The 14060-nt window shown below is 44.8% G+C and overlaps 1 protein-coding gene across 2 annotated transcripts in view; it reads left to right on the forward strand.

Annotated features, from left to right (window-relative positions):
• Positions 1–1223: 1223 nt before the first annotated feature.
• The window catches only part of SYTL5 (synaptotagmin like 5), a 293010-nt gene continuing 280173 nt past the window's right edge, over positions 1224–14060 (forward strand). The window contains exon 1 of one of the 2 annotated variants that reach the window (XM_077480858.1): positions 1224–1324. The gene's annotated coding sequence lies outside the window, so the exon portion shown is untranslated. The remainder of the gene's footprint in view (positions 1325–14060) is intronic. The other variant, XM_077480859.1, reaches the window with a different exon arrangement.

Here is a 14060-nt window from a genome sequence, read left to right on the forward strand (position 1 = left end):
ACTGCAATCAGTGACACTGTGACTGTGGGGGGGGGGGTGATGGGGGGGGGATTTCTGTGCCTATGTGTACCTACATGTCAGTGTAGTGTTTGGTGCACTTACTTTCTGTGTTCTCCTCGCAGTCCGGTCAAAAAGACCGCCCAGAGGAGAATGACATCACTTCCTCCCTGCCTGTGTTTACAATACACAGTGGGGGAAGCTTCTCATTCGCCAGGAGCGATCGAGAGGGGATGGCCAGAAACCAACGGCCATCCCCTCATCCCGGATCGCTCCTGAAGCGAAAAGGACTGCCGCATCCAGTGGGAGGGGGTCCGATCGGACCCCCCACCCGCTGGAAGGCAAGCACGTACATGTTCGTGCTTGTGCCTGTCAGTGCCATTGTGCCGACGTACATTGCCATGCGGCGGTCCTTAAGTGGTTAAAATTAGCACTTTTTATTAATCATGTTTGTGTCCCATAGACTTTAACAGTGTTTGCGTGTTTGAACAAATTTTTTGCATGTTCGCATGGTCTGGATGCGAACAGAACCGGGGGGGGGGGGGGGGGTGTTCGGTTCATCCCTACTGGCCTGCACAGAGTCCTAAGCCAACCCGATAGAACACCTTTGGAATGAATTAGAGCCGAGGCTGCGAACCAGGCCCTCTCGTCCACATCAGTGCCGGACCTCTCAAATGTGGTCAAACATTCCCATAGACACACTCCTAAACCTTGTGGACAGCCTTCCCAGAAGAATTGAAGCTCCTATAGCTGCAAAGGGTAGGCCAACTCAATATTGAACCCTATGGACTCTTTGGAGCGGTGAAGGAGCGGTGTATACACCGCTCCTTCACATTGAAATCAATGGGGCAGCGTGGCTATACTGATGGGACCGCTGCAGCAGCGCTTTCTGGTGGTTTTAACCATTTCTCGGCCACTAGCACGGGGGGGGGGTAAAAGCTCCCCGCTGGCAGGCGAATAGCACCGCAAAGTTGATGGTAAATCGCCGATAGAAATAACGGCGCTTTACCGCTGACGCACCCACTGCCCCAGTGTGAAAGGGGACTAAGACTGGGATGCCATCAAAGTTTTGACACTATATTACATCAACTGATCTTTGCATATCTGAAGTCTATTCTGCTGTTCACAAAAGTTGCCACTAGATGGTGCAAGGAACCCGATTTAGCCCAGTAGAAGGCTGAAGCAGCGAAGCCCTATGACGTCTTCAGCAGAGGCTGATCACGGGGTCTCGGTTCCCCTCTCTGGCTGCAGTAGATCAGCTGGAGGAGCAGGGATGCGCACACACTGATAAACTAAGAGGGGTCGTGTGTACTCAGCTGTCAGACAGGTAAGTACTGCTCTATGCACTTCATCACTGCTAGATTTCTTATGAGAACAGCATGCTTGTGATCTGCTTGTAGTTCTTTAATGGGTCCTGTGCTTGGGATGGCTGACCCTAAGCTGATAAATGTAGGTTTATTCTGTACATCACTATACATGTCATTATATAGAAGACATCAGTATCCCTCTTTACTCTGCCCCACTATACATGTCATTACATAGAAGAAATCAGGACCCCCCTTTACTCTGTCCCACTATACATGTCATTATATAGAAGAAATCAGGACCCCCTTTTCTCTGCCCCACTATACATGTCATTATGTAGAAGAAATCAGAATCCCCTTTACTCTGCCCCACTATACATGTCATTATATAGAAGAAATCAGGACCCCCCTTTACTCTACCCCACTATACATGTCACTATATAGAAGAAATCAGGATCTCACCTTTTCTATGCCCCACTATACATGTCATTATATAGAAGAAATCAGGACCCCCTTTACTCTGCCCCACTATACATGTCACTATATAGAAGAAATCAGGATCTCCCCTTTACTCTGCCCCACTATACATGTCACTATATAGAAGAAATCAGGATCTCCCCTTTACTCTGCCCCACTATACATGCCATTATATAGAAGAAATCAGGATCTCCCCTTTACTCTGCCCCACTATACATGCCATTATATAGAAGAAATCAGGACCCGTCCCCTTACTCTGCCCCACTATAAATGTCATTATATAGAAGAAATCAGGACCCCCCCCCCCCCCCCCCTTTACTCTGCCCCACTATAAATGTCATTATATAAAAGAAATCAGGACCCCCCCCCCCTTTACTCTGCCCCACTATAAATGTCATTATATAGAAGAAATCAGGATCTCCCCTTTCCTCTGCTCTTAGACCAATGCAATCCTAGAGACACACATCTGTCAGACTGATTGGCAGCCAGGTCAGTGTCATGGTCAGATGGAGACCTCTTCTTCCCTGTCTGACATCAATCCATGGCAAGCCTAATGAGGGAGCCCTGACCACTGACTAGTAAATGATTATTTGTCATATGGATTGCACATTAGGTGAAGGTTCTGCTGATGATATGAAAGTTTGTCTTGTCGGGATATGTTGATGACGGTGTGCTCAGTTATGGGGTTGGTTTGCTGGTTAGGTTTTGGGTTATTGGGGGAAAATTGTCTTCTATAAATAACTGGATCTCCGGTGTCACGGACTACTGTTAGGGCAGTAAATTAAAAATAAAGTGTTGTGCATCTTCAAAGAATATGTATTCAATGCATAACTGCAACTCCCTCCTCATTGACTATCCCTCCTTCAGTCCATCATGAATGCTGCTGCCAGACTCATCCACCTTACAAACAGCTCAGCGTCTGCTACTCCTCTCTGCCATTCCCTCCATTGGCTACCACTCACCCAACTGATTAAATTCAAAATACTAACAAATGGTTCCAAAGCATTCCACAACTTAGTCCCCAGTTATATCACTAACCTAGTCTCAAAATACCAACCTACTCGTCCTCTTCGTTCCTCCCAAGACCTCCTGCTCTCTAGCTCCCTCATCACCTCCTCCCATATTCACCTCCAGGACTTCTCCAGAGCCTCTCCCATCTTCCGGAATACCCCAATATGTCAGACTATGTCCAAATCTATCTACTTTTGGGCCATCCCTGAAAACGTTTCTCTTCGGAAAAGCCTATCCTGCCTCTACCTAACAAATGTACTTTTATTTTCTCCATCAGTTCATCCCCCACGGTCATTAACCTTTCGCATCACTTGACCCTCCCTCCTAGATTGTAAGCTCTAGCGGGTAGGGCCCTCTGATTCCTCATGTATTGAATTGTATTGTAATTGTACTGTCTGCCCTACTGTTGTAAAGCAATGCGCAAACTGTCAGCACTATATAAATCCTGTATTATAGTAATAATAATAACCCTCAACGCATGACAGTATGCGTCTAACTGAACACACGCGAGGAAGTATCATTGGTCAAACGTAAGTATACCTTCTAAGATTGGTAACATATATAGTACCTATAAGTGACCTTCAAACTGTGCATAAATGGACACATAACAATTGCATTACTATGAAATCTGGTGAATTAACTCAACTCGGGTCATAATATTGTGAGTAGCATGAAAAATCACAATATACATTAAGCAAACATATATAAAAGTGCATTAATCATATATCATCTGTATCAGAAAACCATAAAGTAACCAATATGAAATGAACAGTCCAATGTGAATGTTCAGCAGGTTCTTCTAAAGGGACATTCACATTGGACTGTTTATTTCATATTGGTTACTAATATATGGTTTTCTGATACACATGAATATGATGAATACACTTTTATATATGTTTGTTGAGTGCATATTTTGATTTAGATTTTTCATGCTACTCACAATATTATGACCTGAGTTGAGTTAATTCACCAGTTTTTCTATTGATGCAAATGTTATGTTTGTTCATGCACAGTTTGAAGGTCACTTAGGTCTCTTGCACACGATACTCCTGTTTGAGCATCTATTTAGGGACTATATATGTTACCAATCTTAGAAGTTATACTTACGTTTGATCTATGATATTTTACACGTGTGTTGTTTTAGATGCATATTGGCATGCGTTAATGTTCTTTGAAGTTGAAAACCCTTTTTTAATTTACTATTTAGGTGATTTGGGAATTACACATTTAAGTGTTAGCAGCCGGGACAAAGGGTGGGCAGGAGGGGCACTGGGCACTGTGGTATAATGTTCAGTTGGGGGGGGGGTACCAAAAGGAGATGGGGGGGATTTGTGTTGGAAGAGGAATTTGGGGGGGAGCAAAGGGGTAATTATTGTTCTAGAAGGGGAAATATTGGGGGGGGGGTGCTAAGAGTGGTGATTTAAGGGGATTTGTGTTGGGAGGGAGGATGGGGGAAGATATTGTGTGCTAGGAGGGGAAATTTGGGGGGAATTTGTGCTGGGGGGGCAGTTTGAAGAGTGTGTGTGGGGGGAGAGAAGATGTGTACTAGGAGGGGAAATGTTAGAGGTAGAGGATTTGTGCTGGGAGGGGTGAATATGTATTTTTGGGGGGAGAGGCAGTTAAGCTGGGGGTATATGGGGGATGGGGGGGCAAAATTTGTGCGGAGAGGGGGATTTTACCAGGGGGAGCTGATTTGTTCTGGGAGGAGGGTGAATTTATACTTAGGGGGTAAGCATGCAGATTAGTGCTTATTGTTTTTGTGGGGGATTTTTGCTGACACATAAAGCTTATGCATCTTGGGGGGCACAGTTTGACATGTTTGCCCTGGGCTCTGCATGATCTTATCCCAGCATGGGTTAGCAGCACTAGTGGATAATTTTTTGGTACCTATCAATTATTTTTTTTTTTAATCACACTTATTGGTTTGCGCGGAGGATTCCTCCATACATTTTGTACTGTTAGGGCAGCCTTGTTCTACCTTTTTACCCAAGAGGAACCCCCTAAATCGTTTTCAGGTGATGTGGAACCCTTTACTAAAACCAATTTATTGGAAGAGAATTTCAAAAACGTCCCTCGTGGTGGTGGTCAGAATGCCACTTTGGCAGAAAACTAAAAAGATAAAGGGTGTCATGCCACTGGATACCCTAATTGGCATTGACCTGGAAACTATGCAAGCACTATCAGATGGTCAATCAGCCAAAGCTCAAGGAACACTTAACAGCCTCTGGAGGTACCCTGGGCATTTTTGGTGGAGGCTGCAAAAGAGCCAATATGAGAATTTTCATTTCAATGACATTTCAAGATGTTTTTGCCGATTGGCGATTTCCAAAATCCATTGGATTTAGTGGGGAACATTAAATGAAGGTGGTTTTGGTGGTTTTTGAGGGTAAATTGGGCTTTAAATGGTTCCGGAGGGTTATGGAACCTAAAGCTGATCTCTGCGAATAAGACATGCCCTACATGTTGATTGGGAGTACATGTATTACTGAGGCTCCGTTCGCTTGTTGTGGTTTCCCACTATTGCACCGCGATGGGCGTGGCAAAACCACACCTTGTTTTAGGTGGCATTGAAAATTAGTAGTACCTAAACATGCGTTTTGCGATTGCAGTGCATTTTGAGATTGCAGGCAAAATTGCAGTGATTCTGCCTGGGATCCCAAAACACCAAATGTGAATGAAGCTTTAACCTATCCCCCACTCCAGCACTGTTCTCGTCATCCTAAAGCTCCAGGCTGTGAGAGGGGGACCCTTGGTGTCATCACATACAGTGCAAGGCTATTGACCCTATATTATATGTGAGTAGATGAACACTAACCAGGACCCAACGTGGATTAGAGAGGAGGCAGCACTGGACCAGTCGCATAGATAAAGGAAATCTGTAATAGTCAGGAAAGTAATCAAATCAAGCGATTTTCTCTTACTCAGAATGTGTGCAAATCAGCCCATTATAGTGATGGGTCAATAGGAATGTCTTGGGGGGTAGGATGGAGCAGGTAAGCTTCAGCACTATAGTTTTGGGGCTTTATCAAATCAGAATAGCCTGAGGATTAGTTTTGTGACGACATACCTAACAGCAACTACAGTCACTAATTCAGTAGAATCTGTTAACTAAAAAAATATAACTGCATTTGGTACATATGCTAATCAGACAAATATTTCTACCTTCCTAAAAAAAACTGAAAAAAACCCCACAAACAACAAATAACCAATAAGAAATAAAAGTCCAAAAAACTGTTTATGTCTAGCCTAAATTTCCCGCTTTCTCATGCCCGGGGGGCTAAAGGTGCATCCTACGTATCTCCCAAAAGCTTCAAAGAAGCAGTAACATTTAAAAGAGTACGCCGATGTACAGCTATTCACTTCTATGGCAGGCTGCACCCAAGCACCCTAAATGCCCCTAGATCTCTGTGTGAATGAACCCTTATTGCCACTGTTTAAATCCTCTGTTCTGTAAAAACCTGTGGGAACATTACTGTGTCCATGAATTGATACATCACTTCAAACTGCAACAAAACTTTCTTCCTTGTTATCTTCCCCCTCCTTGATCAGAGACAAATTTGTCCCATATTTAGCTCGCCAGAGGTGATAGATAGACCTTACTAAATTATTCAGGTCAATATGCACTTTTTTTTATTTCACATTCCACTCACTCCTTCCCGACCGTCCCTAGAGATGATAGTAAACCTTACTAGATAGATATTCAGGTCAAAATTTGTATTTTAACCTCTTGGCGCCCATACTACGTCTATTGACGTCATGGGCTTTCGGTGGTTATATCTGAATGATGCCTGAGGCCACAGACATCATTCAGATATCAGCGTTTTCAGCCGGCGATTCCCTGCACCATAAGAATGATCATAGTGGCTGTTCCACCGCTTGATCGTTCTTATGGGCGGCGGGAGGGGACACCCCCCCCCGCCGCCCTCCGGTGCTTGTACCGACTCACCGCTTCCATCGGTGAGTCGGTGACAGGATCCGCCGGCCCCCGCCAGTTACTATAGAGATTTCCGGCAGACAAGATCGTCCCCGGAGTCTCTATGATCGTTCGGAGGCCGGGCGCGATGTTATGACGTCACACCCGGCCTCAGTATTCAAATTAACGGCGCCGATTTGGCAGGGAAGCCAGGATCATTTTTTTTTTTTTTTGATTTTATTCTTCCCAGCCTAGAGGTGTGATATGGGTTCAATAAAATAAATATGTCTGATCGTGCCATATTCCTATTACAAGGGATGTTTACATTCAGATTCAGAATCAGATTCCATCCATTCTTTTGAGACCAGTTATAGAGATGATAGACCTCACTAGATATACAGGTCAAAATTCACCCTTTTCTGATCTTATCACATTCTATCCATTACTTTCTGACCGTCCATAGAGATGATAGACCTTACTAGATATACAGGTCAAAATTCACCCTTTTCTGATCTTATCACATTCTATCCATTACTTTCTGACCGTCCATAGAGATGATAGACCTTACTAGATATACAGGTCAAAATTCACCCTTTTCTGATCTTATCACATTCTATCCATTACTTTCTGACCGTCCATAGAGATGATAGACCTTACTAGATATACAGGTCAAAATTCACCCTTTTCTGATCTTATCACATTCTATCCATTACTTTCTGACCGTCCATAGAGATGATAGACCACCTTACTAGATATTCAAGTCCAAATGGGCTTTTTTATTGTATCAGATTCCATCCATTCCTTCCTGACCATTCATGAAGATGACAGTCCTTAGCCCTTGTACACACGGTCGGACATTCCGATGGAGAATGTCCGATGGGACCGTGTTGTCGGATAATCTAACTGTGTGTGGGCTCCATCGGAAAATTTCCGACGGACAAAGTTTTAGAGCTGGGCTATAAAACTTTCCGACAACATGATCCGATCGGACTTTGTCCGATTGTGTGTAGCGAATTCCGATCAGACAAAGTGCCACGCATGCTCAGATCAAATTCCTAGACCAAAGCTATTGGCTACTAGCCTGAACGTAGTCCAGTCGTAATGAAATAACGTCATCACGCTACGTACGATCGGATTTTCCAACAACTTTGTGCGACCGTGTGTATGCAACACAAGTTTTGGACAAAACCCGCCGGATTTTGCTGTTGGAATGTCCGACCGTGTGTACAAGGGCTTACTAGATATTCAGGTCAAAATTTACTTTTTGTATCAGATTCCATTCCTTCCTGACCATTCATGAAGATGATAGACCTTATTAGCTATTCAGATCTAAATGCACACTTTTCTAATATCATCACATACTATCCATTCTTTCTGCCCATCCATAGAGATGATAAATCTCACAAGATATTCAGGTTAAAATGTGTTTTTTTCTGATATCACGTTCCATCCATTCCTTTTGACTATCTATGTTACACCTTACTAGATATTCAGGTCAAAGTGTGATTTTTGTTTTTTTAATGATATCAGATTCCAGCTATTCCTTCCTGACCATTCATAGAGATGATAGACCTTACAAGATATTTAGGTCAAAATGTCCCCCTTTTCTGATATTATCACATTCTGCCCATTCCTTCCTGACCGTCCATAGCGGTGCTAGACCTTACTAGATATTCTGGTAAAAATGTTCTTTTTTTTATATCGGATTCTGTACAATCCTCGTTAATCATTCATAGAGGTGTTAGACCTTACTAGATGTTTAGGTCAAAATGCACTTTTGTTTGATACTTGATATCTTGATACGTTTATTATATAATTACATTTGTGCCAATAGATAATTTATAATTTGTAAACACAAAATTGTTTGTGTAAACACAAAATTGTTTAAAAGTAATGGTTCATATTCATCATATGCAGCCACTGTGCCTATCATGTGCAGCCAATTGTGCCCAGCAAATGCAGCCACTCTGCCCATCATATGCAGCCAACTGTGCCCATCATATGCAGCCAACTGTGCCCATCATATGCAGCCTCTGTGCCCCATCAATTGCAGCCTCTGTGCCCATAATATGCAGCCAACTGTACCCATCAATTGCAGTCTCCGTGCCCATAATATGCAGTCACTATGTCCAGCAAAAGAATCCAAATGTGCCCCATCAATTGCAACCTCTGTGCCAATAATATGCAGCCACTGTGCCCCCCCCCCGCCCACTGTCTGCCTGGCACTTACCCCGCCGTGGTGGTGGGTCAGGCAGTGGGTCAGGCGGCGAGCTGTGGGACGAGTAGGGCGGCGATGGCTCCTGTGTCCTCCGTGCGTGTCTTCTTCCTGTTCTGCTAGGCGGCCAATGGGATTGCATTCAGCCAATCAGGTGACTGGTATTACATCCACGCCTCCTGATTGGCTGAGGGGCGGTTCTTTGTTAAAAAGGCAAATATTCATTTGCTTTGCTAACACACTTGGGTGGACTATGAGCGCAATGGTTTGCGCTCACAGTTCTTATTTTTGAAGCCTATAAGAGCTTATGGCTCTAATCAGGTGTTTAAAAAACATCCCTCCACCATTGTAATTCAGGCGCCCTGCGTCCGAAAAGGGGCCGAACGCCTGAATAAGGGGTGGCTACAGCGCCCATGAATATCCATACTACACAGAGGGGGTGGCTGGAGAGAGGGGCCAATGCCCGTGCGCCCTAAATGGACGCACCACCACTGCCATAAACGGTGCAAATTTCTTTCCTGCAACCATGCAGGAAATAAATTTGCATTATTCCCCCAACAACACAGACAGTGCTGACAGGAGAATCAGTAATTGTCTTCTCCCGGCTGGGGGGCAGGGAAAGCCGATAGCAGTCATTAGCGATAATTGCAGGAGAATGCAGCAGGCTGGTTGTACCCAAATTGATTGGTCAATCAACTTGGTAATTCAGCCTGCCCATTACCGTGTATGGCGGGCCTTACTGTCAGACTATTCAGGGTATAAATCATTGATCAAAACTCTATGAATATGCCAAACCCAGACAAAACCGTTTATTTTTATTTTTTTGTAATTTATATTAGATTGAGTGGGAAAGGATTAGAGCCTAGAGTCAACTTTAAATTGCCATCTGCATTTCAGTTGGAGAGAGGTCCCTTTATTTCCTGTGAGTGCAAGAAGTGATGAGAAATCTCCCCGACAGCAACACTATAAAAACAAAAATACATTTTTAGTAGAGGGAGGAAAGGTTAGAACCTCTAAAATGTTTTTATTGTTGTTCATATCTTCCTATCCTGCTGGCTTTTTTTTCTTATTTCTTGTGTGAGTGTCACAGGGACAGGAACTGAGGCTAATTCTCTCCAAAATGTTATTCATAATAAGGAATTTCTCTTTTTAGCTTCCCTTTTAGGCCTCTTTTACATGAGCAGCCAGGGGGCAGTAAAAACAGGTGATTGAGCCATCTAAAACAGACAGCCAGAGAGGGCTGTATACATGCCATGGCAAATGTCATAGGGCTTGTTAAATTGAAAGGTGGCACCACCTGTCAAACTTGCCCATGCATGTCTATGGAACTGCACCACAAGCACCAACCAAATGCTTCGGTCACTGTCGGGACATGTTAGCCCTTGTACACACGATCGGAGGTTCCAACAGAATGTGTCCTATCGGACCGTTTTGTCGGATAATCCGACTGTGTGTGGTATGCATCGGACTGTTTCCGTCGGAATATCCGTCGGACCCAATTTTCCAACTTGTTGGAAATATTTTCCGACAAACTGGTCTGATCGGACATACTCCGATCATGTGTAGAGAATTTTGATCGGACAAAGTGCCACGCATGCTCAGATCAAATTCCTACATCAAAGCTATTGGCTACTAGCGTAAACGTAGTCCCGTCGTAACGAAATAACGTCATCACGTTCTGAATGATCGGATTTTCTGACAACTTGGTCCGACCGTGTGTACGCAACAGTCTCGGACACAATCCGTCAGACAAAATCCAACGGATTTGGTTGGCAGAATGTCCGACCGTGTGTACAGGGGCTAAGTCTCAATTTAGCAAAGTGAACAGGCATGCGGGAAGAAAGAAACCACTCATTAGCAGTTCTTTGGAAATCAATCCATCACCGACTTCTATGAACTTAAAGTGGTTGTAAACCCTTACAAACCACTTTGACCTACAGGTAAGCCTAGAAAAAATCACAAAAAATCACGCCAAAAATCACAGCGCCGGAGCAGCGAGACCCACGGAGACCCACCAAGAAGATGGACGCTCGGAACTACAGGGGACAGCGGTGACTTCGCTAGCTCCTGTGTCAGGCAAGTGACACATAATGGACTACTATGCGATGCATAGTAGTCCATTAAGCTTTGCCTTTACAGGGAATGAAAGAGGAAGTAAACTCATCAGGGTTTACTTCCTCTTTAACCTAAAGCCTCTTACACACGATCAGATTGTTGGCCAACCGAGCGTCTGATTTTTGTCCAAAAGGCATGTGCCAGGAACTTGTCTTGCATACTAACGGTACACAATTGTCGGCCAACAAACACGAACGTAGTGACGTACTACAAGGAATTTCAGCTCTTGAGTGCCACCCTTTGGGCCCCTTTTGCTAATTTCACGTTTGGTGAGCATTGATTCCGAGCATGCGTGTTTGTACTTTCAACTTTTGTGTTTAATGACTTGTGTACTGACAATACGAAAATCAGACAACAGACCGTTGTCCGCCAAAAATTTACTAGCCTGCCATCCAACATTTGTTGGCCGAAAGTTGGACAACAATTGTCAGAAGGAGAGTACTAACGGTCAGATTTTAGGACAGCAGTCTGTCAACAGACAATCCCCTGCCAACAATCTGATCATGTGTACAAGGCTTTAGTCTGTTTGTTGATCCTCCCAGAAATCCAGTGCTGCCCTGTGCTGTTTGCAGTGTTATCTTTCCTATTACAAAGAGCTTGCATTGGGGGTGTAGTTGCAGAAAAGTAATGTGCTATATAATGTTAACTGTGAATATAATCAATGGTAAAAGATATGATGTATTGAACATATGTTTGGTAACCACCCTTTACAAACAGCTAACAAAAGTAGATGAACTCAGCTCCTATACTGGATATAGGTTTTTTCAAACATTGGCCATAAAACACACAGTAAATAGAAAAGTCCAACACCCTGCATAGAAAGGAATAGGAATTGCACTGGCTGACTTTTTTACATTTTATAAATGCATATTTTGTCCAATGTAAATGTCTTATTGATTATTTAAGCCATATTAATATTATAATTTGAATGTAAATAAGTTAAATAGAAACTGGAAGTTGTGCATGAAAAAAGGCAGGCAGAAGCAAAGGACTAGTCACGGTATTGCCTGTGGTCTCCCTACAGCTGATCTTTCTCCAGTTACCGACTTACCATGCGTTCTTCTGCACTTGTCTCTTTGCGGAGGCGGCCATCTTGGCAGAGGCATGGCTTTGCTTCCTCATGTCAAAGCCTCCAGCATGGAGAACAATGAGCGGCACAGTAGTGGCAACACCAAATCTCACTCCAGACAGTGGTGGCCCCCCATCCATGCGCCCAAACCCTTTTAGGATGCCAGACGCATGGATTCCCATAGTGAGGCGGGAGTGGGTGGTACCTTTTGAAGCACCTGATTAGAGCCAGAGGCTCTAATAGGCTTCAAAATAGGGTGGGCTCGGGGCGCAGAGAGTGCGGCCTGATCCCACCCAACTGTGTGACGATATAAAATAAATTTTCACTATTTTCACACTAACCTTCCTCCTCACCAATCAGGAGGCAGGGCGTTAGACCTGTTTCCTGATTGGCTGAAGTGCCAGGCCACCCTATTGGATGCCTGGCGCTTAGGAAGAGGAGTGGACTCAGCGAAGTAGATACACGCTGGAGCGGAGGTCGCCGCCACTCTGGTGCACTCACTGCACTGAGAGGAGCTGCTGCCTGGCGGTAAGTGCCAGGGGGGTCTGTAAGAGCCACGTGGGGGGGTTGGGGGTCCTGCCAGAGCCACGAGCCTCATGAGTGGGGGAGGTTGGTGGGCACAAGTGGCTGCATATGATAGGCACAAGTGGCTGCATATGATGGGCACAAGTGGCTGCATATACTGGGTACAAGTGGCTGCATATACCGGGCACAAGTGGCTACATATACTGGGCACACGTGGCTCCATTTGATGGGCACAATTGGCTGCATATACTGGGCACAAGTGGCTGCATTTGACAGGCACAAGTGGCTGCATATGATGGGCACAAGTGGCTGCATATGATGGGCAAACGTGGCTGCATATGATGGGCAAACGTGGCTGCATTTGATGGGCACAATAGCTGCAATTGCCCCCCCAAAAAAAAGTTGAGCACCAGCCGCCACTGACTCCAGATCTTCTGAGACTAGCAGACAGGCAGCAGTTCCTGAGATCTCACAGTGCAGATATACAGCTATTAGGCTGTAGACACCCCCACATACCAGGAAGTACTGCTATTTTTAAAGAGGAATGCAAGAGGTAAATTATTCAGGTTACTGTTTAGGCATGATTGACATTTCTAGATGTTCCCTATAACATAGCAGATCTTCACTTTTTGATATCAGTTTTACTTTAAGGCTGGGTTCACACTGCTGCGGGGGGAGATCCGGATGTGATTCGCACCGCAAATCACATCCGATCTCCGTAGCGATGCGAGTTCAGCCATACAGATAGTATGGCTGAATTCGCATCGCTCCCGCAGCAAACTCGCACGGGACCCTTTTTTTGGTCCACAACAGAATCGGATCGCATGGGGGTTCACACCATGCGATCCGATTCCTGTGCGAGTCGGCAGATCGCACTGCGATATGCGGACGGATCTGGGGGTGTCATTAACATATCATTGACACTCCCAGCCGTCCGCATAGGGCAGTGTGAACTGCCGGCGGGAGTAATGCGATGCGGGAAAACGCTGCGGATTCGCGGCGTTCCCGCATCGCAGCGGTGTGAACCCGGCCTAAACGTTATATTTCCTTTATAGACAGGCTTTAATGCTCCTGAAACTAAACCTAGAGCTATAGTTGGCAGAGTTGAGATATAATATTATTATTATTATTACTAATGTGTTAAGCCTTTTCTTTCTTTCATGTCAATGCTTAGAAGAGATGTATGGGAATTTTTTTTTTACAAAAATCATACTTACCTGGGTGGATGCAGCAGCGGTCCGATGCTGCTTCTGTCCCCCGCTGGCTCTAAGACTGAGAACCGAGCGATCAAAGCCTGGCGATCAGTTGTTTCTCAGAGCTCCATGAGCAGAGAGCTTGTGACTGTCAGTGCCCCCCCCCCCTTCCCCCGTGCTCAGTGGAGTGCTGGGCTGTGAACGGGGCAGGAGCAGCCAACAGTGGGCTTCAACACGCTGT

This window comes from Lithobates pipiens, unplaced genomic scaffold (assembly GCF_037356315.1).
Source record: "Lithobates pipiens isolate NorthernLeopardFrog02 unplaced genomic scaffold, aLitPip1_a1.2 Scaffold_16, whole genome shotgun sequence".
Taxonomy (NCBI): domain Eukaryota; kingdom Metazoa; phylum Chordata; class Amphibia; order Anura; family Ranidae; genus Lithobates; species Lithobates pipiens.